At 39.6% G+C, this 20,565-nt stretch overlaps 1 long non-coding RNA gene across 1 annotated transcript in view; it reads left to right on the top strand.

The window, feature by feature from the left end:
• Positions 1-20,071, top strand: part of LOC119510960 — an 82,708-nt gene extending 62,637 nt beyond the window's left edge. The window contains exon 3 of the long non-coding RNA XR_005212084.1: positions 19,648-20,071. This is a non-coding gene — a long non-coding RNA (uncharacterized LOC119510960). The remainder of the gene's footprint in view (positions 1-19,647) is intronic.
• Positions 20,072-20,565: the final 494 nt, after the last annotated feature.

Raw genomic sequence — 20,565 nt, forward strand, 5'->3', positions numbered from 1 at the left:
TAGTGCTCTGGTGCCGCAATCCTTGGGGATCCTTGACTTGTATCTCTACCTCCTCTCCCTGTGTCCACTCTTTGATTTTCCAGCAACCCCCTTTGATTTTCTCTGACTTCTGGCATCTGATTTCTCTCCTTTATAAGGCCTCTAATAATATGGGTTAAGACCCACCCTAATTCATTTGGGCCATGCCTATTCACAAATGAGTCCACACCCTGGCTCACCTTAACACTTTCAACAATACTGTTTGCAATTGGTTTCATACCCACAGGAACATGTATTAAAATTAAGAACATGTCATTTCTTGAGGTACAACATTGAATCTTATACATGCATTTACTAACTCTGTGATTTGGGGCAAGTCACTCCCTCTCTCTAAGTGTTGGCTTCCTTATCTGTAAACTAGGGATAATAGTGGTAAAAACTGCCTTCCTTACTTCACAAGGTTGTTTTAGGGCTGAGCAGGACAATGGGACCGGAAGAATTGTCAAGGCCATACATGCTGATTATCTGATTTTTTTTTCCATAAGTTTAATGCTTACAGCAGTCCTGGGAAGGCAGGCAAGGTGATGTTATCCCTGTGTTCAGGATAAGGGAAGGTATAAGCCATTCTGACTCTAGTGCCATAATCTATAGTTTTCAAATGCATGCCAAGATTTATTGTAGCTTCAAATCAAATCGCATTCAGAATAAATCGGTAATGTTACATTCTTAAAGAGAAAAGTAAATGCATGACATTTGGATAAGCACAGTCACAAATCTCAGGTCTGAAAAAGCAGGATACTTGAGTCATTTAGAAAAAGTTGTACTCTCCCTCTTAAAATTAACCACATAGTTAACAGAAGCAGGCATTTGAGGTGCTAAAATGTACTAATAGGGTTGGACTGAAAAGCCAAGAACTATGTACTTATCTGTTATTGCTTTTTTTTTTTTTTTTAACTTCTCCCCAATGACTTTTAATTCCCTAGATAGGGGTCAGCCAGCCTTTTGATGAAACTCATTTATTTCAGCATCTCTCCGAGTTCCTAATGTAAATGTTTTTAGGGGCTGATTTGGTGAACTACAACAAGACATTTCTGCTATTGCTTGAAGGCAATTTGCATCTCTTAAAGATGAAGAGGCAGAGGTTAAACATAAGCTGAAACTCATCATGACTTATATACATGGGATTTTTTTATATATCATTTCACACAAATCAATTTTTTAAAGTTGGATATGTGCTTTATAAAGTCAACTATCTGCAAAGGAAATTGGACTGACCCAATTCTGCCCTCAATGTTTAATGGTAAGGATGTTATGAAATTTGAAGCAATTTTGTTTTCCATACACATATTATTTTTTAGGACAAAAATCTTTCTTTGCTCCACATTCCTCTTTGTGCCCACAGAAATGCTTGATTTGGTTTGGTATGAGTCAAACTGTTCTCATCACAAGTGGAGCAAAGAAAAAAGAACTTTTCGTCCAAGTTATGGGTTCTGGAAAAATATGTGTAAAAGAATTCTATGTAGCTACAGTTGTTGGCCACTCTTTTATGAGCTATCCATAGAATAGTTATTTTCTCCTACATCCACCAGGAGAATAACAGGACACAAGAAAATTCAGCCTGTTAAAATGTAGGAAGTATTGAACATTACTTTTAGAACATCCCTATTTTCTTTTCCCATCATATGAATGTTCATGCACATCTATGGAGAATTCTTTCTCTTTTTCTCTTTCTGTCCTTTTCCCAAGATTGCGTCCTGCCAGGCTTGCAAATTTAGGAGGTGAACTACAAGGCAGGAACCATATCTAAGGTTGAATGTCATGTGACTAAGTGCACTACGTATTAAATCATATCTACCACTCATGCTATAATTCAGTTAATGCATTTGATAGAAATAATTATGATTCTTAAATTACAATATTTAAGGGTGGATATTTAACAAGAAGAAAATTAAAAGGAGCCTTGGAGAGAAATTATATGGTTAGCCATTTCCTCCAATGCAGAAAGCTTCTTAGCAAATGAAAAAAATAAAATGCCACCAATGATCACAGGGGAATGAAACTAAAACCTCAACAAACCCTCTTAGAGATTTTTAGACCAATTTTCCAGTATAATAATTTGGAGATAATAGAATGACTTCTCCAAGGCAGTAGGATACAACTAACCTCAGTGCTGAAACTCTTTATAGTAATAGCTAGTGTCCAGGCAAAGCTGGAGTATTAATACTAGAGCTTGAATGGGCCTGAAAAATCAAAGGAAGGGGGGACACTGGTGAGGAGACTTTGTGGTTTCAGTGCTGGTGGGGTAGCCAAGGGAGCTTCATCAGTTAGGGAATGACTTGGGAATGTTCTTGGGATCCTAGGCCCAGGAAGAAACTGGAAATGCCATGGAATGTCTGCCCACCTGCCTCCAAGCAAGACGACGCAAAAAAATTTTTTTAAATCCCATGAAGTTTACACATTGCAATTTAGTAACATTGCTGCCTAAGAAACCTTGGAAAATGGTAACTGATTTGTTTCCCTTTTGAAATATCAAGTCAAAATAGTTAAGAGCTCTAAAATCATTGATTCTCAGATAAAATATCACACTGAAGTGCCACCCACTTTTCAAATAAGCTTTGGAAACACTTAAGTCTTGGGTGTTTTGTCATTCTGGTTTGAGATTGAGCATGACTTAAACACTAACCAACAAGTAAATGTCAGAAGTTGAAAAAAAAAAATCTTTCATGCTCTGTTTTTCATAAAATATATAGATTTAATAAGTTTCTAAAGAAGAACAGAATGATCATGCTAAAACACTGCCAAACTTATAAACTTTGACAGTCCCACATACTGAGATGTATAGGAAAATGCATTTCACGAGAAATAAAACACACTTTTTGTCTTCTAGATCCATCATAGAAGGAAAAAAAAAAACCACATCTATTTCAAATTTCTCTGGAGGAACTGAATGGTTCTCAGTCTTCCTTAGCAATGATGCTTACTCTTTCTACTGGGTTAACTTAGACAGTTTTAAAATATATGATTTTAATGCTAGGGACAAATGGAAAAATCTTTGTCTGTATTAACATCTCAGATGTAGAAATAATTCCAGAATAAGAAATTATATACTTATAGGGTTGTTCACCACAGGGTTGCATAATATAAATAATTACAGCATTTTGTTTCTTTAGCGCAACATTTGCAAAATGGGGACAATCATACCCATTTAATAGCTCTTGTGAAGATCATATGAATTAATGTTTATAGCTACACAAACATAAGGGCTATTTCTTAAAACTCAATTTAATATTAAACTCCGGCAGCGTAGAGAAATGGGTAACAGCATGGACCCGTGAGCAATACTCCGTGGATTCAAATTCTATCTCTGCTTCTCACTGCTTATGTAACTCTGAGCAAGTTTCTTAACCTGCCCATGCCTTACTTTCCTCATTTGTAAAAGAGGGATGATAAGAAGATCTACCTATTAGGGTTCTTGTGAGAATTAAATGAGTTAATATATATATAAGTGCTTACTGTCTGATGCATGAAAGTGCCTGTAAGTTATTTTTTCTCTTGCTGTTGCTAATACTTGTTCTATTCCTCCCTTCTGTCTAACTTGTCTCGCTGGGGCCAGGCTAGAGTAACCCAAGTGGCCAAGATGCAGAAAAGGATGTCGGAAGACAGACAAGGATGTCTGAAATGAAGAGGTCTAGGTTACCAAGTGTGCTGGTTTGGATACATTATGTCCCCCAGAAAAAGCCATATTCTTTAATTCAATCTTGTGGGGGCAGAGTTATTAATATTTTTTATTAGGGTGTGACCTCTTGATTGAATGTTTCCATGGAGATTTGACCCTGCCTGTTCAGGGCAGGTCTTGATTAATTTAAAAGGGTCTCACACAGAGAACAGAAAGATGAACATGCTCCAGCATATGCTAAGCCAGGAGACCCAGACGCTTGCTGATGCTTAGAGATGCTTGGAGAATCAGACAGAAGGACATTTGGAGATGCTAAGAAATGAAGCCCAGAGATATTTTGGAGAAAGCCATTTTGAAACTCAACCCAGGAGCAAAGGAACACAGATGCCAGCCACATGCCTTCCCAGCTGACAGAGGTGTTCCAGATGCCATCGGCCGTTCTTCAGTGAAGGTATCATCTTGTTTATGCCTCAGTTTGGGCACTTTTATGACCTTAGGACTGTAAATTTGTAACCCAATAAACCCTCTTTATAAAAGCCAATCCGTTTCTGGTATTTTGCATAATGGCAGCATTAGCAAACTGGAACACCAAGTGTATTACTTAGGGTTCTCTAGGGAAACAGAACCAAGAGGAGATATCTGTAAATATGAGATTATATAAAAGTGTCTCACGCAGTCGTGGAGATGCACAAGTCCAAATTCCATAGGGCAGGCAGCAAGCTGGCAACTCTACTGAAGGTCTTTGATGAACTCTCCAGGAGAGGCTGGCTGACTGAAGAAGCAGTGAAAGTTCTCTCTCTTCTCCCTTAAAAGTCTTCAACTGATTGGATAAAATCCAACTGACTGAATTCTCTCATTGCGGCAGCCATGCCCTTTGTTGATGTAAGCAGCCACAGGTGCAATCAATTGACTGGTGATTTAATAAACCAGCTTATTAACCAGCCACAAATATCCTTGCAGTAACAGTCAGGCCAGTGCTTGCTTGACCAGACCCCTGGGCACCATCACCTGGCCAAGGTGACACATGAACCTAACCATCACACCAAGACTAAAAGAGATAGGATGAGAAAGGCCACAATTTGGCTCCAAAAATGCATAGGAAAGTGTGTGGGAAGGCCCAGTCAGAAGGCACTTCTGCTAATGTGCACCAGCCAGCCCAGTGAGGCTGCTGTCAGGGCAAGACCCTGGAGGAAGATACATGCCATCAATTTATCTCTTTCTAAAGGATTTTAAAGCACGTTCTGGAAAATATTATATAACAGCAATTACTGGAGATGTTTTAAAGCAATACTCCAAAATGTCAAATGTCTTAGTTTGTTGGAGCTGCAGTAATGAAGTGTCACAAACTGGATGGCTTAAAATAACAGCAATTCATTGTTCTCACAGTCTGGGAGGTCATAAGTCTGAAATCAAGGTGTCAGCAGGGCCTTGCTTCTCCTGGAGGCTATGAGTCTGTGGTGGCTTGTCGGAAATTTATGCCATGATTCAACCTCTGCCTCTGTCACGTGGCTGTCTTCTCTTTATCCATCTTCTACCATGTCTACATCTCCCCTCTTATAAAGACACCAGTCATACTGGAATGGGATCCACCCTAATTCAGTTTGATCTCATCTTAACTAGAAACATCTTCAAAGATCCTATTCCAAATAGGATCAGATTCACAAGACCGGGGATTAGGACTTGAACCTATCTTTTTTGGGGGACCCAATTCAATCAGTAACTGCAAGGAAGTCAGGATTTGGTGTTCAGATAAACAATGCTCTTTGTTGGTATAAATGACATACCAATCTTGAAGGATCAATACCAGCAGCCTCTCCAGATAATGTAGACCTTCTGGTTCACATGGCAACCAAATCATCTACTCTAGCAGTGCCCAATCCAGTAGAGGGTCTTCAAACCATATAAAAGACTGAATCTCTGTCAACTTTGTCAGTTCAGTAAGTGATGCAGGAAAAAATAAGTCGAATCATTAAGACATCATAAAACAAATAGGCATTTGGGTTCTATGTGGACAAAAGTTCTGAAATGTTGATTTTTCAGCCAGTTGTTTTGTCCTTGTATAAACAGAATCCCTTACTATTTAGACACTTCTCTTGTGCTTGAATATAGGATTTTTCTTCTCTTAGAAGAAAATCATTTAAAACTCTGTGTATTTTACTTTACTTTTAAGAAAAAGAGTTAGGGAGAAATTTCCCCTGGACAGTGCCTCTCAGACTTTAACCTGCATCAGAAATATCCAGAGTGGTTGTTTAAAAATGCAGATTTCTTGACCCTACACTATGAATGACTTATGGGAAAAAGCAGAAAGATACTTAAAAACATAGAACTGAAGGAAATGTCCTTCAGAAATATTTATGTGCAAACTGCCTCTTCATTCACAAAATTAGGAAAGGATTCTTGTACTGAAATATATTAACCATCCTCAGTCTAGGTTTTCTGGAACAACTATCTCCAAGCCTAGTTCTCAACCTAACTCCATATAGGTCTTTTTTGATTGGTATTTATTTTTGTTTGATTATATAAGTTCTGGTTTTCATAAAAACACAGATTTAATTTGTTTTCCAAGAAGAGCATTATTTCATGGTAGGCTGCTCTTTGTGATTAATCAGTATATAAATAAAGGAATGGATGATTAGGAAAAGTGCAAGAAGTGTGAATGGAAAAAGTTAACTGAAGACAGGATTTTTTTCTCTTCTTAATATATATATTTTGCTTAACAGGAAATCCTCCAGTTTATTTTTAGAAGGATGTAACATACATGCCTAAATAAATAACCATAATCTGCTCTTTTATGAGAATACAGATAAGACCTAATGAAATCCTAAACACTACTTTTTCTGGAAAGTTCCCAGAAATCACAAAGATGGCCTGTATGAACAAAAGTAACAGCCTCAGAGAACACAGCTAACGAGATCCTTAAATTCATATGCCAGATAGTATGGTACTTGAAGTTTTTGAAGAGTAGTGTATTTACCAAATTAAAATGGCCCTTCTCTTCTACTTTTTCTAAGTGAATCCAACCTGATAATTGCCCAAGGAAAACAATGTCTGGCCACCCAGGCATTCTCCTTTAGCTTTTTGACATCTATCCTAATATTCTTTCTGTCTCTCCCTCTAGTGTGTATCTGAATTTTGGAGATGGCCTTCCTCCCTTTTCTTCCCCTACTATTCCCCAACCATTCAACACTTGTCAAATCTTTGTCCGACTGAGGGAAATCGAGCATGGTTACCTTCAGAATTATTGATGTGTTTTTTGATATAACCAAACTGGGAGCAAATGTGCCCTGTTTCTACAAAGAAAATGGAATTCTTGAATGATACGATTAAGTGGAAATGATACTGGTGTGTCATCATGTTTGAAAACTGAGCCTTTTTAATTGTTAATGTACTGTATAGAAAAATCATTTTTCTTTTCTTATACAAGGCTCTTACAAGACAAGTCTCTCCAGGTCTCATATATCTTCTATTCTAATCCTTACATATTAATGTCACTATTATCTAAGAAAAAACAAGAACCATAGTCTGATTGATGCAGTGGATTTCATGGGGACATTTACTCAGATGCATCCAAAAGCAGAGATGGCCAGGGAGGGGCAGTCGTGGGAAGAAATGCCTGTGTTGATTCAATAATCAATAATGAATAATAATCAATAATAATAATCAAATTATTGATTCAATAATTTCATAGTATAAAAAGGCTAAGCAAAGAATTAGTAAAAACTCATGTCACCTGAGGTCATGATTTCCATTCCCACTGCCAATAGATGGGAGACTATATAAGCAAAGAGAAAGCCATTACTGGATAGGAGCCAGTCGGAGTCCTAGTTCTGGCCAATTAGTTCTATAATATGGGTAATGCAATTTAAATTCAGTGGGATTTACTTTCCCCACTTGCAAAATAAATGAATTGGGCCAAATAATCCCTAAAGTCACCTCTGACATTAAGGCTTTAAAATGTACATGAGAGTTTCTTTCACTTCATATATGTGATTAACATTCATCCTTACTTCCTTCTTTACAACAAATCCAGATGAAAACCTTTTCTCCCTGACTATTAAGAAAACCAACAATAAGTGGGTGAGGAACCACAAACATTTCTCAATTTGTCCAATATAATGATAAACAAAACCTTATGCAGATGTTTATCATTTCAGAGAAATGCCTCCAGTCTATGAAGTACCAAGGAAAAACAGCATAGATATATTCAGTATAGAATACCAATCTCAGTGATTTAAGCATCCAACATTTCTGTTCCTTCTTGGGAATATTTTTACTCTCTATCCCTCTTGACCCTGTTTCTGAAAAATTACCTCCATTACCCATTTCTTCCTTTTTTTTTTTTTTTTTTTCTGTTGATGAAGCACTTCTATATATTTTCCCTTGGTTACAGAAACTACTTTGGAAGTATCAAAGCAATTTTTTGAGGCAAACTATCCCCTGTTGTTGCAAAAGATCCCCAGAGAAAAGTATATAGCTTCTACTTCTTCCTGCCAGAGTTTTCTTAATGCATAGCTCCAAGGTGATCTCTATCATTTATGTCAATCTAATTTTGCTTATGGTCTTGGTTTGACCTTGAGACAGACACCTAACTTGACTTTCTCTCAGGCCCTAAAGAACAAAAGGTTCTTCCTTTTGCAGTGAGGAATTTGTAGCCTTAGGAATTGTTAGCACAGGCGATATGGAGGTATGAATAATTACCCTGTTTGGGGAAATGACATTAGACAATCTGGTGATATATGCAGAGGAAATGTTTCCCTGAGTAGTAGGGTCTTTTGTTCAATTTGCTCATCCAACTACAGCATCTTTTCAGTCAGAAAGCAGGAAATGTTATTTTGGAAGCTTTGCCTTCTTTGCTATTAGTAGTGAAACAACAGTTTTTGGTATGTGCCAAGATGAAGTTTCCCCAGATTTTATTCTACCTTCTTTTCTTTGAAAACATTAAGATTTTGAGCAATTATACAAGGAAATCTATCAGAAGTTCTGTATAAAAAGTATTTCAGCAGATAAAATTATTCAAAATGGAACAATGAATTGCTGGCCCTTATATATAGCTTGAAAATTCTTGACTTCAGGCCTTTGACTAAGCTGGTTTTCCCACCCAGGCTACCCTCTTGATCTTCCTGGCTGCGTGAACGAATTGTGTCATTCACTCAACAAATAGTTGTTGAAACTGTATTATGTGTGAGGCACAGTTCTGGGAGGTAGACAATTAACAAAACAGACAAAAATCCCTGCTCTTATGGAGCTTATACTGTGGTGGCAAGAGATGTATAGTATCAAGATGAGACTTGATGAAAGGAAGTCTATGCTACTTGCCCTATGCTTAGGAGCCATCTCATTGGCTTGGTGCACCAACACTAAATGACCAAGGAAAAAGGCTTCCTAGAAGCCATGGGGCCGATTTGTTAGTGAACCCTGTCAATGAATCTTTCCTTTGCAGTGAATTCTCTCTGGTAGGCATTAATGTGCTTTATGCCCATTCCCAAAGGTCCATCCTTCTAGACATGCCCCTTCTAGAACACTTTTTTTAAATCTCCAATTTTCCAGTATTGCTTCTTCTAAACTCCTGACCAAATAGTCAAACCGTTCGCTTCTGCCCAGAATTTTGTGTATATCTATACCTCAAGGCCGCTTCTCCCTCCATACAAAGAGAACAGTCAAGTATACTACTCACAGCTCTGCCCACTGGAAGGAATTCTGTCCTCCACTGCTTGTTAGGGCCACCCGTGGGTGGGGAGATGGTCATTTTAGACTAACAGCAACGTATCATGCCAACCCATCTGTGAACTAAGCCTGAATTTTTTATTCCCCCTTCAAGAATTCATAGGTATGAGCTGAGAGAGAGGTGTTGATGCAATGGGAATGAATGCTGTGAGTGTGTGGGCTGTCTGTCTGTATAATTTACTTTGCCTTCTAGACCTGCTTGGCTTGGTCCCAAATGTATCCGTGTCATCACACGAGGCATTGCCACTGTGCCCATCCAGCTTTATTTATACTCAGGGGATTCAGATTATGATGAACAGTTCCAGTTGTATGTTCAACACTCAGGTGCTAAGTCTCTACTAGGATGACCAGGAGATGATTTTCATGTACAAATGGTTCTCTGCCCCAGAAGGCAGTACCTTGCTCTAGAACTGTAGGCATCTGCACTGCAATTCTAGGAGCTCCCCAATTTGCCACAGATCCTCCTTACACATCATAGAGATGTGCAGCTTCACATATGCTTGGTCCTCTGACTCAAGCTCAGGTCATTTGCATCATAGCTGGGAACTTCAGGAGGCAAATAAGTCCTCAGACATTTCTAGCTGTCAGGACCTGGAGGCAAAGCAGTCTTCAGTAACCCAAGGGCAATTCTCCAAAGAAGAGCTTCATATGCTGGGTGTTAGGATTGAAACAAAAGCACATAAAAATGGAAGGGAGTGTGCACAGAAGAAGGGAAAAGAGACTTGAGGGGATCTGGGGGCATACCAACACTGTGCACCATGTTTGCTCTCACTCACCATGGTCCATCATATTTTGTAGAGGCCAGACAGGTGAGATGAATAGGGGTATAATGGAGACCACTACTCCTGCAACTGTAGTATCTCTGAGTGTGATACTAATCTCTGCAACTCTCCTTGGCCCAGAGAAGCAGCCCTTCCTATCACATAGTACTTACTCCACAGGTCCGGGTAAAAAGCTGAGAGTTCTAATGCCCTACTAAGTGTATTGATTTCAATTATATGCTCAACAACTAGAGAGAGCACTAGAGTGAGCATCCTGGAACCATTGGACAATGAGGGAGGGTTGGACCTAAACTATGTAACACATGGTCTCCATAAACCTGGGCTCTATCTGGAGGATCATGCTGCATTTCTGTTTCCCAGACATCAATATCAGTTGAGATTCCTATCCAATAGTCTCTAAAAAGTCTGGGCATTTCACTTTTACCAAATCCCTGACTATAATCAGGTGATGGGTTCCTCTGTCTCACATAATAAAAGTTAGTTCGAACATTCCTGGCTTCCTGAGTTTTCTGTCCCCTTGCTCACATCCTGTGCTGAGGCAGGTCCAGCATCTCCACCTCATTTACTATAGGCATCATTATGTCCAAGATTTAAGGAGCCATTCCGGTAGCATATTAAGACTAGCTGCATATTAAGACTAGCTCCATATTAAGACTAAGTCCTTGCCAGAATATTGAAACCTGAGTCACAAGTGACTGATCCCTTTTCAATCAATTCTCTCATATCTGTCTTTACATCCTGCTCCCAGCCCCAACTCCACACCCTCAAGATCAACTCCAAGGTGTATTTCTCTGGTCTTTGCCAGTACATATTAGCCTGGCCCTGCAATTCCTCCAGTGTGTAAGCTAGTCTCTCTGAGAACAGGGTCTGTCTTTTCTTGCTTGGGGGTGTATTGAGACTTGACCCTGATTATCAGCCTGGAGGCAACAAGGGGAAAAGGGGTGAGTCTTGAGGAAGAAAGCTTCCTCTGTGTGGCAGCTGCCTTGGGCAAGGTGGTGGGTTAACCAGGCAAGGGGAAGCTGCTCTCATCTATGTAACTAAGTGTGCTGCTTCTATTGACTTGGGGTAGGACATGGAGCTTCATGGGAATCAGACAATTAAATCAGGTCTACCTACCAAAGTCTCCATCCCAGGTCTCAAGGTCATACTCATTTCCTATGAAGACTCTGACTTTGACATAGAAAATCTGTGGTCTGTGCCTTCAGGCTGCTGTACAGCTCTCCTTTCTCACAAACAGATCCTGGATCTAATTTTCTGCAGTCTTCTCTGCATCTGTAGATGTAAGGCTCTTTAACATGACAAAGAGTCTTTAGAAGTTCACTGCATGCTTGAAGTTGATGGTTGTTGACCTGAGCTTATGGCTTTTCCCCACTAGATTTCTAAAAGCAGTTAACAAAGGCCAGGACACTCCACAATCCATGTAACTATAATTGCCCCCATAGCATTCAAGTTCCACAGCCAACTTCCATCTGTGACTACATGCTGGGGGGTTATCACCACCCCACTTATCGCTGGCAATGGAATTCTTTTGTTCTATGGCTGGTGAGTGATCCAGCTTCAAACTCCTACCCTGAGAGTCTGCTCCCTAGGGTCACTCTTGATACTCCTTCTTAGCAGCACATCACTCCTTTAACTTTTTCCACACTTTCTTCAGTTTGCTTCCTTGACACTGCCTTCTCCTTGCTTTTATCCTACCTCTCTGCCCCTTTCTCCCTCACTTTTGAAGCCTCCTCATCCTCTACTTATACCTCAAGGATTGGTATTTCTATCCCTGGCCTTCTTCTCTCCTGACACTTTGGTTTTCCTCAGGAGATCTCCCAAGAGCATCCATTACCATTTTCTGTATGCTGTGATTCTCAAGTCCGTATTGCCTGGCCAGCTCTCTCCATGGCCTAGTGGACGTCTGCATTTGTATGTCTTAAATGCACCTTGAATTCAGCCTGTCCCAAACTGAACTCAAAAATTTACCTACTCACCAAACCTACTCTTTTCTGGCTGAGTTCCCTACCTGATTAATTAGTGTCACCAGCCACCCATTGGCATCATCTTTTTCTCTCTTTCATCTCTCTCATACGATCGATGATCAAATTCTGTTAATTCTCACCTCTTCATTGCTCTGAGATCTATCCAGTTCTTGCCATGTCTACCAGCAGATGATATTCAGCCACAATGTGCCATACAGCTATAGTGGTTGTTTACAGCCAGTGTGCATTTTGTTTGGTTATTGACCCTGCAGCACTGATGGTTAAATATTATTAACATCACCCCTGTCCATCACCTCTTTCCTGGTACGAGCTGTCATCGGGCATGGCACCATGGCTTTGAATTCATCTACATGCTGATGACTACCAAATGTGCATCCCTAGACGTGACCTCTACCCTGAGCTCCAAACCCTGTAGACAGTTGCTATTTGACATTTCCTGTGAAATGTCTAAAAGGCATCTTGAACTTAACATGCCCCAAACAGAACTCTTGGTTTCCTCTCCCAAACCCTTGTCTCTGCAGTCTTCCTCATGCCAGTCAAGTGTGTTAAAATCCACCCAATTTCTCAGGCCTAAAACCACAGGAGTTAGCCTTGGTTCCTTACTTTCCCTCCCACCTCACATCAGATCTATAGGCTTTATCCTCTCTATTTGTAAAACATATCCTCAAACCTGATCATTTCTCATCAAACCACTGTTACTACACTAGTTCAAGTTGCCATCACCTTTCTTCTAGACTATTTTTTTTTAGCCTCCTAAATAGTTTCCTTGCTTCTTCCATTCTTGAACCACTGTGATCTACTCTTAAACTTAGATCTATATATTCTCTGATTGAAACCCTCCAGTGGCTTCCCAAGTCCTTAGAAGAACCCTGGATTCACAGGCCCCTAATGATCTGGTGCCTGCTACTGCCCAACTTCATCTTCCACCTACCCTCCCTCTTCATCATCCAGCTGCAGCCACTGGGACCACCTATCTGCTCCTCAAACTCTCCCAAGCTCTCATGGGGCCTTATACTTGCTCCTTCCTCCGCTTGAAATGCTCTTCCTCCAGGTTCTTCCGTGGCTACTTTCTCTCAGGACTCAGACCTCTTTCCTCCTAGAACCTTCCCCTGGCAAGCCTGTCTAAGATGACCTTTCATGCCTTTTCACCATCTACCCTCCCTAAATGGATATTTTCTTCATAACACTAATTATCTGAAATTACATTATTATGTATTTGCTAGTTTATTGATTGTCTTCTCTAGTAGTACATTAGCTCTGTTCCATCACTAAATGACCCTCAGGGTCTAGAACAGTGTATGGCATACCACAGAGACTCAATATATATATTTGTGAAATAACCAAATAAATAAATTGTAACTACCTGTTTATCTGTATCTTCTTCACAGTTGCATCTCCATGCCCATGATAGTCCCTGACTATGCATGGATGAATGAATGAAGGAATGAATCTTTTCTTAATAACCCTGCCTTGAAGAGCTCTCTCCCTCCTCTGAATTCATATATTCCATCACTTCAAATGTCAATGCATTCTTCTACCTTTTAGTCAATTTGTTTATACATGCCATCTCTCTTACTAGACTATAAACTCCTTGAGCTCAAGATCAGGGCTTCTCTCATCTTTATTTCCCACACAACATATTTTGCCACACTTGCAGAATGGTCACTCACTAGATATTTGGTGAATGATTGGCTGAATGACTGAATCAATGAATGACTGAAAAGGACATAATCTGGTAATTGTAGACTTCCACATAGTTCTAAGATTGTTGATTCATTTCATTCTTGTCCCAGATCTGATAGAGCTCTCCACCAAATCCACCACTCAAGGTATTCGAGAATCAGAAAAGTTCATTTCTTCCCTCTGAGCATTGAATTCAAGAGGCAGCAAGTAGCAAAACACTCATGATACTCATGGGCCTTTTGGACTCTTTTTTTGGCCACTAACTCACTTAATTTGGTATAGTTTAGCACATTACAAGATTGTTCAAGAGTACTATAAGTGATGTCAGACACCATCAGAAACCACTTCAGAAAATCATTGCCTGTAGCCAGATCAAAAGGTGAACACCTGGAAACTAGCAATGCTAGAAAAGCAGAATAAATCATGTTTTCTTCTCAGCCTTTTAGAGATTTGCCCCCCTTTTTCCCTAAAGATTGTCCATGTTCTCTTAAATTTTAAGCTACTACAATATATTTATAGAGCATTTGTACAATAATAATAGCATTTTGGCATTTGATTGAAGAGGATTTATCCTGGGCTGTGATACTATTTTTCAACAAGTAAAATTAAAGTACACAAAGACAATCATTTATCACGAAAAATAATAACAATGCTTAAATTTCCAATAAAGAATCTTTATTGAACTTAAATATTTTAAGTTGAATTTAAAAAGCAATGTTGTAGTTTTTCAATGCTTTAAGCACACTAGTTTAGGCAAAATATAGGGCTCAGAACAATAATACATTTACATCTTTACATTTTTTTATTTATATTTTCTATCTCAGAGCAGGTTGCAAAAGACAGGGTTGGTAGGACAGAGATCCCATATGAATGACAGTTAATGCACTTACTTTAATCCAACTATTGGCATCTTAGAGTGTTCACTTGCTTACTGATAGCTACTCTGTGTCTCACAAAATGGTAAATGTTGTTAAGATGGCTTTGTCTCTCCTTGGCCTTGTCCCCAGCTGCTTATCAAGGTACTGGGGTCAGGTAACTTATAAATTGAGAATGCGTTCAGCCTGCATACAACAGTGTGTGTATCTGCAGTATTTCCCATTACCAAAGAGATACTAAAGCTGAGCTTTCTTAAAGTAGTGTGGGAAAAGGAAATGAGATGTGGGAAAAACTATACTCTTTTTTTTTTTTTTTGGTCATTTTTATAGCTTAAACATGGTTTATCTGAAATTTTGTGAACTTGATATGCTGTTGTGTTAATGCATCAAGGCTGCAGAGTTCAAAAAGAGATGCTTTGTTTGAAAGTATGGTACCAAAATGTGTTTCCACTTTAGGACTTTACAAAACAAATGCTTTAGGGATCTGAAGAAGAGGAGAGCGTGGAAAGAAAGACCTTTCAAATTTTGTTTTAATATTCAGTTCCTAGTACCCAGGGTACTTTGGTCCCAGAGCACTATGACAATCACATCTGCCAAGCCCCCTTTGACTCATCTCAATCTTAAATGAAACATACAAAAATGCCCAGGAGGCTACTGTTCCTCTGAAAAATGAACCTGCTTCCCTCTGAGGATACTTCTTAAAAGCACGTTACTTCTCTGAAATATTACAAGATTAAAACATATCATGAACCATCACTTGTTCAAAAAAATGTAAAATTACAGAATTAATCGACTGAACCAAAATGTGTTTCCAAGTGGACAGTTTTGTCTCAATATATTTTTTCCTACTTTAAATATTGAATGGCCTGGAGTATAATGGAGAAGAAAATTGTGTGTGTGTGTGTTTGTGTGTGTGTCTGTGTCTGTTCATGTAGGGAGGGCGCTTTATTGTGATTTTTTTTTTCCTCCTTCTTAGGGCCTGGATGAAATAGTAAAGCCTTAGAATGATTAGTTTTCACAACCTTTTAGTTTGCCCCCACCCCATTTACAGATGGAGGAATTGGGAATGGAGAGCTGTGAAAATGTTTGAGAAGGAGGTGATGGGGAAGCAAGTGCACATTGAAAAAGTCACTTCTGGTAAGAAGGCAACCTCATACTGCCCAGAATCACTCCCCAACCTTTAAGTCTTTTGTTTTTTGTTTTTTTTTTAATTTCAAGCTCACAGATTTATGTTATCCAAAAAAGTACAGAAACAAAATTGTATTTACACAAGTTTCATAACAAAATAATGAAAAAGGAAAGACAGGTGATAGTCTTAATAACAAAAATAGAGAAGTATTATAATCTATACTGAATTCCTCAGATATAATTACAATTTCACAGCATTCCACAAAGGCACATTAATGCACATGAGTGGTGCAGATGAAGAGGTTCTATAAACAGCCAGTTGGAACTGGGCACTCTTGTGGGAACAGCCAGAAGAGACTAAATCCGTGAATGATTTGCTGGATCATCAGTTATTTTTCTGAAGATTCAGTCATCAGTGTAAATTAAGGGATGTTGAAATGAATGATTTCTATGCTGAGTTTGTGCTGTGTTTGTGTGAAGTGAGTTGGGTGTACTGTGCACTACAGTTTTCTGATAGAGTAAGCCTGATTAAAGACGTCCATGCTAAGGGCCTTTTAGATCTATCAACTTCTCTATTTAGTAATTGTATTTTCATTATTAAGACTATCACCTGTCTTTCTTTGAACAGTCTTTTTCTGCTATTGGAGAAAACATACACAGCTATAGTTTTACTCTTTGCATTTGCACAAGAAAACTTGGAATTGAAAATGCACAGTATAATTCAGAAAGATAGTCATTTGATCTAAGTGAAAAGTCATGCTTCACAGTGTGATGTGTAATTGAACCTTCTGCAGCTGCATGAGTGAAATTGTAGATTTTGAGCATAGTTCTGTTAAAAAAAGTGGATGCTGATGCTTCTTCAGGAGACTTGTGTCTTCTGTCTTCATGCGGTTAATAGTATCACTATAGCCCCACATAGATTTTTAAAATAATCTTTCTTTTTCAGAATAGTTTTAGATTTACAAAAAAAAAAAAATTGCAAACATAAGTAGAGTTCCCCTATAACCTACACCCAGTTTCATCTTATGTTAGTATGATGTACATGTTATAATTAGGAACCTACTGATACATTGTTGTTAACTAAAGTCAATGCTTTATTAACATTTTCTTGTTTTTTAAAATAATGTCCTTTTTTTTTGCTGTGCTAGGATCCCATCCAGGATACTAAATTACATTTAGTCATCATGTCTCTTTAGGCTACTATTGCCTTTGACAGTTGTATAATCTTGGCTACTATTGCCTGTGACAAAATGTATAATTTTGAGCAAGATATACATTTATCATCAGCTAAGAGATTTAATTGCAAAATATAAAAGCATTACACCAATTAAAAAAACTAGTACATTTGAACTCTACTAAAAATGGTTAAATCATTATAGGAAGAGTATTCCAGTTCTGTGGCAGGGCTGCCCAACTTCTGTTTTCTGTACCTATTTCATGTACACCAGGCCTATAATTTCCCAATTTCCCACTGATTCCACCCAGTGGCTGCCTGGTGGCCTTGCACATCCTCTTGCACATTCTCTAGGTGGCCAGTGAGGCAGCCAGTCCCTCCCACCGCCATCTGTCACCTGAGCGAATCCCCTGTCGCCAGCTTCTTTTGCCCAAGCTTACTTTGTTCTATCAGTGAGTGCTCTGTTTCCTGCCCCTGAAGGCAAGTTTGAGTTACATTGTGTCTGGAAAGGGCCAGGAAAGCAGAGATTGGTTTATCACTGACCGTATTTCTGACTTAGCCACACGAGAAGACTTTTCACTATAAGGATGCCTCACGTGCTACTAGGTGAAATGATGACAGGAGCTGGAAGGAAAGAGTGAGAACCATGCTAACTCAGCCTGGATTATTTTAATACAACTGTTAATAATTAATACTTGGATAAAGAGTGAAAATTCTGTACAAATGCTAAAGCAGACAGGATGCAGGGCAATGAGAATACACTGGGATAATCCCAGGCAAACCTGGGAAGATGACAGAATTTATCGAAAGGGAAATTTTGCAGAGAAACTGATATGGCACTATTTATTTCTCCTCAAACCTCTATCTATCTTTCCAAGATAGAAATTTCCAGTAAAAAAAATATAATACATTTGCTTGCAATAACACTACTAAATGACGTCTGTATTTAACTTGACTCAGGGAACGTTGACATAAGAGAGATGCTGAGTGAGTAAATGTGCATCGTTAGATAAGTACTCTTAAATACAGAAGTATATATTCATACATATGTATAGCACATTAATAATGTGATCTCCACATATGAAAAAAATTGATATGGACCTAGGGGCAGAGTGTGAGCACAGGCCGGTTTTCCTGGGTGGAAGGGTGAGGTCTGTGCTGCCCCATCCCCATTGCTATGCTCAGGGCTTTAGGTTAATATACTATATCCAGGGTCAGCAAAGGAAAGCCCACTTGGCCCTCTGCCTGTTTGCATAAATAAAGTTTTATTGGAACAGCCTTGCTCATTCGTTTATCATCTTCATGCTACAGTGGCAGAGCTGAGTAGTTGCAGCAGAGATCGAATGCCTGCAAAGCCTGAAATACTTTCTTTCTGGATGCTTTACTGAAAAAAGTTAAAACTGACTCCTGGACTTTGCAGAACTTTTTCCAGTGACTTTAGTCATGGCCAGTTCTCATTTTCAGTGCCACTAGTTCTGGTGCCCATGTGACGTTTCTGTCCATAGGGCTTCCACACCACACCACTCTTAGCCTTTTCTCAAAATACAACACAGACACTGATGAGAGACAACCATCTACTTCTTTCTAACCCGGCTGGGCAGAGGGATCAAGAGTAGAGGCAGATCATAACAATGGCTAACATTTACTGATTACCTGTAGTGTGCCATGCACTGTTCTTTGAGCTTTAGTAGGGGTTGATCCTCACGACAACCCTATGTGGCAGGTTCCAGTATTAAACCCATCTTATGTGTGAGGACAGTGAAGCTCTAGAGGTTAAGCATTTTGCCCTGAGTCACGAAGCCAGGATGTGGTGGAGGAAGTATTTGAACTCAGCCAGACCATCACACTTATCCCATTTACTGTTCATTCATGCTTTAAGAAGCCCTCTTCTGTTTGGGGTTTGTACCTTCTCCAAACCTTCAACGCAATGATGCTTGCTGTCTGTCTTTTCCTCTCTCCGTTGGGAAACTGCCAGTAACTAAATGTCAGTGATTTTAAATAGGAAGCAATTTGCAGTCTGAATTGTTCCTCGACCTTGAATGAATCTCGTGAACACTCTCATCTTCTAGAAGTTTTTAAAGCCTTTTGGGGAATGTTACCAAAATAAGTACTTATGTAAGTAAAATATTTTCCAGGGTGACACAAACCCGGGAAGAATTTTACCACATAAGATATACTTGGGTAGGAGGTCCTGGCTCAGGCACTGGTGGTTTAATACTTGGATTAGATCATCCTTTGTCCAAACAGCAGCAAAACAGGCACTTGAAGAGCCCAGGATGCCGGACCGGCTTGTCTTCCCAAGTCTCAGGCTGGTGGCACCAAGTGGATGAGACCACTGTGTGTTTTCTCTCATCTGTTGAAAGGTTTCATAGTTCTGTGGATTGATTTCAAATCCCTTTTCTTCTGCCAGAGTTCAGATGTCCAACATAATTGGGAAGCAATATGATGTGTTGATCACAGGGCCTCCAGCATCGGGCTGGGTGTGGAGCCCAGCTCTGCCACGTGATCACTGCATGGCCTTGGCCGCTTAGCCCCACCTGATCAGTTGTTAAATCAGGGTGTTGGATGGGTATGGATTTTGTGCCAAGGATTTCTCAGTGGTCCTCCATAGCTGTCATTCTGGTGTCATTTGGCCCCACAGGTGACTGTGAAATGCTCTCAGATGTCATGGTTCCTGGAATGGCCTTTTCAAACACCTCTTCGTTCTCCGGGTCTCTGGTTCACTCGAATCCATTTCGTGACTTGAAGTTCAAAAACCATAGCGCATTTTAAGCTGGACGACGTATCCCGAGGGCCGCCCCTCGGCGTGAGAAAGAAACGGTCAACTGCCTCGCGACGCAACCTTCCGCGGCTTCAGCCCGGCGCTCACTTGCCGCGCGAGCCCGCACTCGGCCCGGCCAGGCGCTCCTCTGCAGCGGCTCGCCCCGCGGGAGGTGCGCATGGAGGCGGGGGCGCCGGAGCCCGCATCTCAGCGCCGGCCGGGGCAGAGCAGCCCCAACCTTTAAGTTTTAAAAGGTTGAAAGATAAACACATAAACGAGAGCTCATTGTAGAGTTTCTTTTCCTAATCTTGTCATTCACATATGACTTTAGAATTTTTTACATATTCAGAGATCAAATTTGTTAACAAATTTGACTCACTTTCTTTAAAATAAACACTTAGATAAATTTATTTTGTTAATGGGAAATTTCGTTCACTATCATGCATAGATCTGATGTGCTGGATATCATTTTCTGAAACACATTATATTAAATATGTGACTATTCAAAAAGTGTGTCACCTAAAATCATCTCACTTTGGGAAACATTGTTATAAGCATCCAACAGTAGAATGATTTCTAAAAGAAAGGCAAGAGTCTCAGGTGTTGAGCCTGGATAAATCCAGTTGACTGGGAGTACATCTAACCGATGTTGTCCTTTCTTCCCTTAATTTTTCTGTTCCCTTCTGCCTTGACTTATCACAGCATCCCATCCAATAGTCACATTTTCCTCCCCTTCAATCCCTTACTTTGACATACCTCACAGAACTTACACATAACCTTTGTTTAGAAAAAAAAGTT

Source organism: Choloepus didactylus, chromosome 15 (assembly GCF_015220235.1).
Source record: "Choloepus didactylus isolate mChoDid1 chromosome 15, mChoDid1.pri, whole genome shotgun sequence".
NCBI lineage: Eukaryota > Metazoa > Chordata > Mammalia > Pilosa > Megalonychidae > Choloepus > Choloepus didactylus.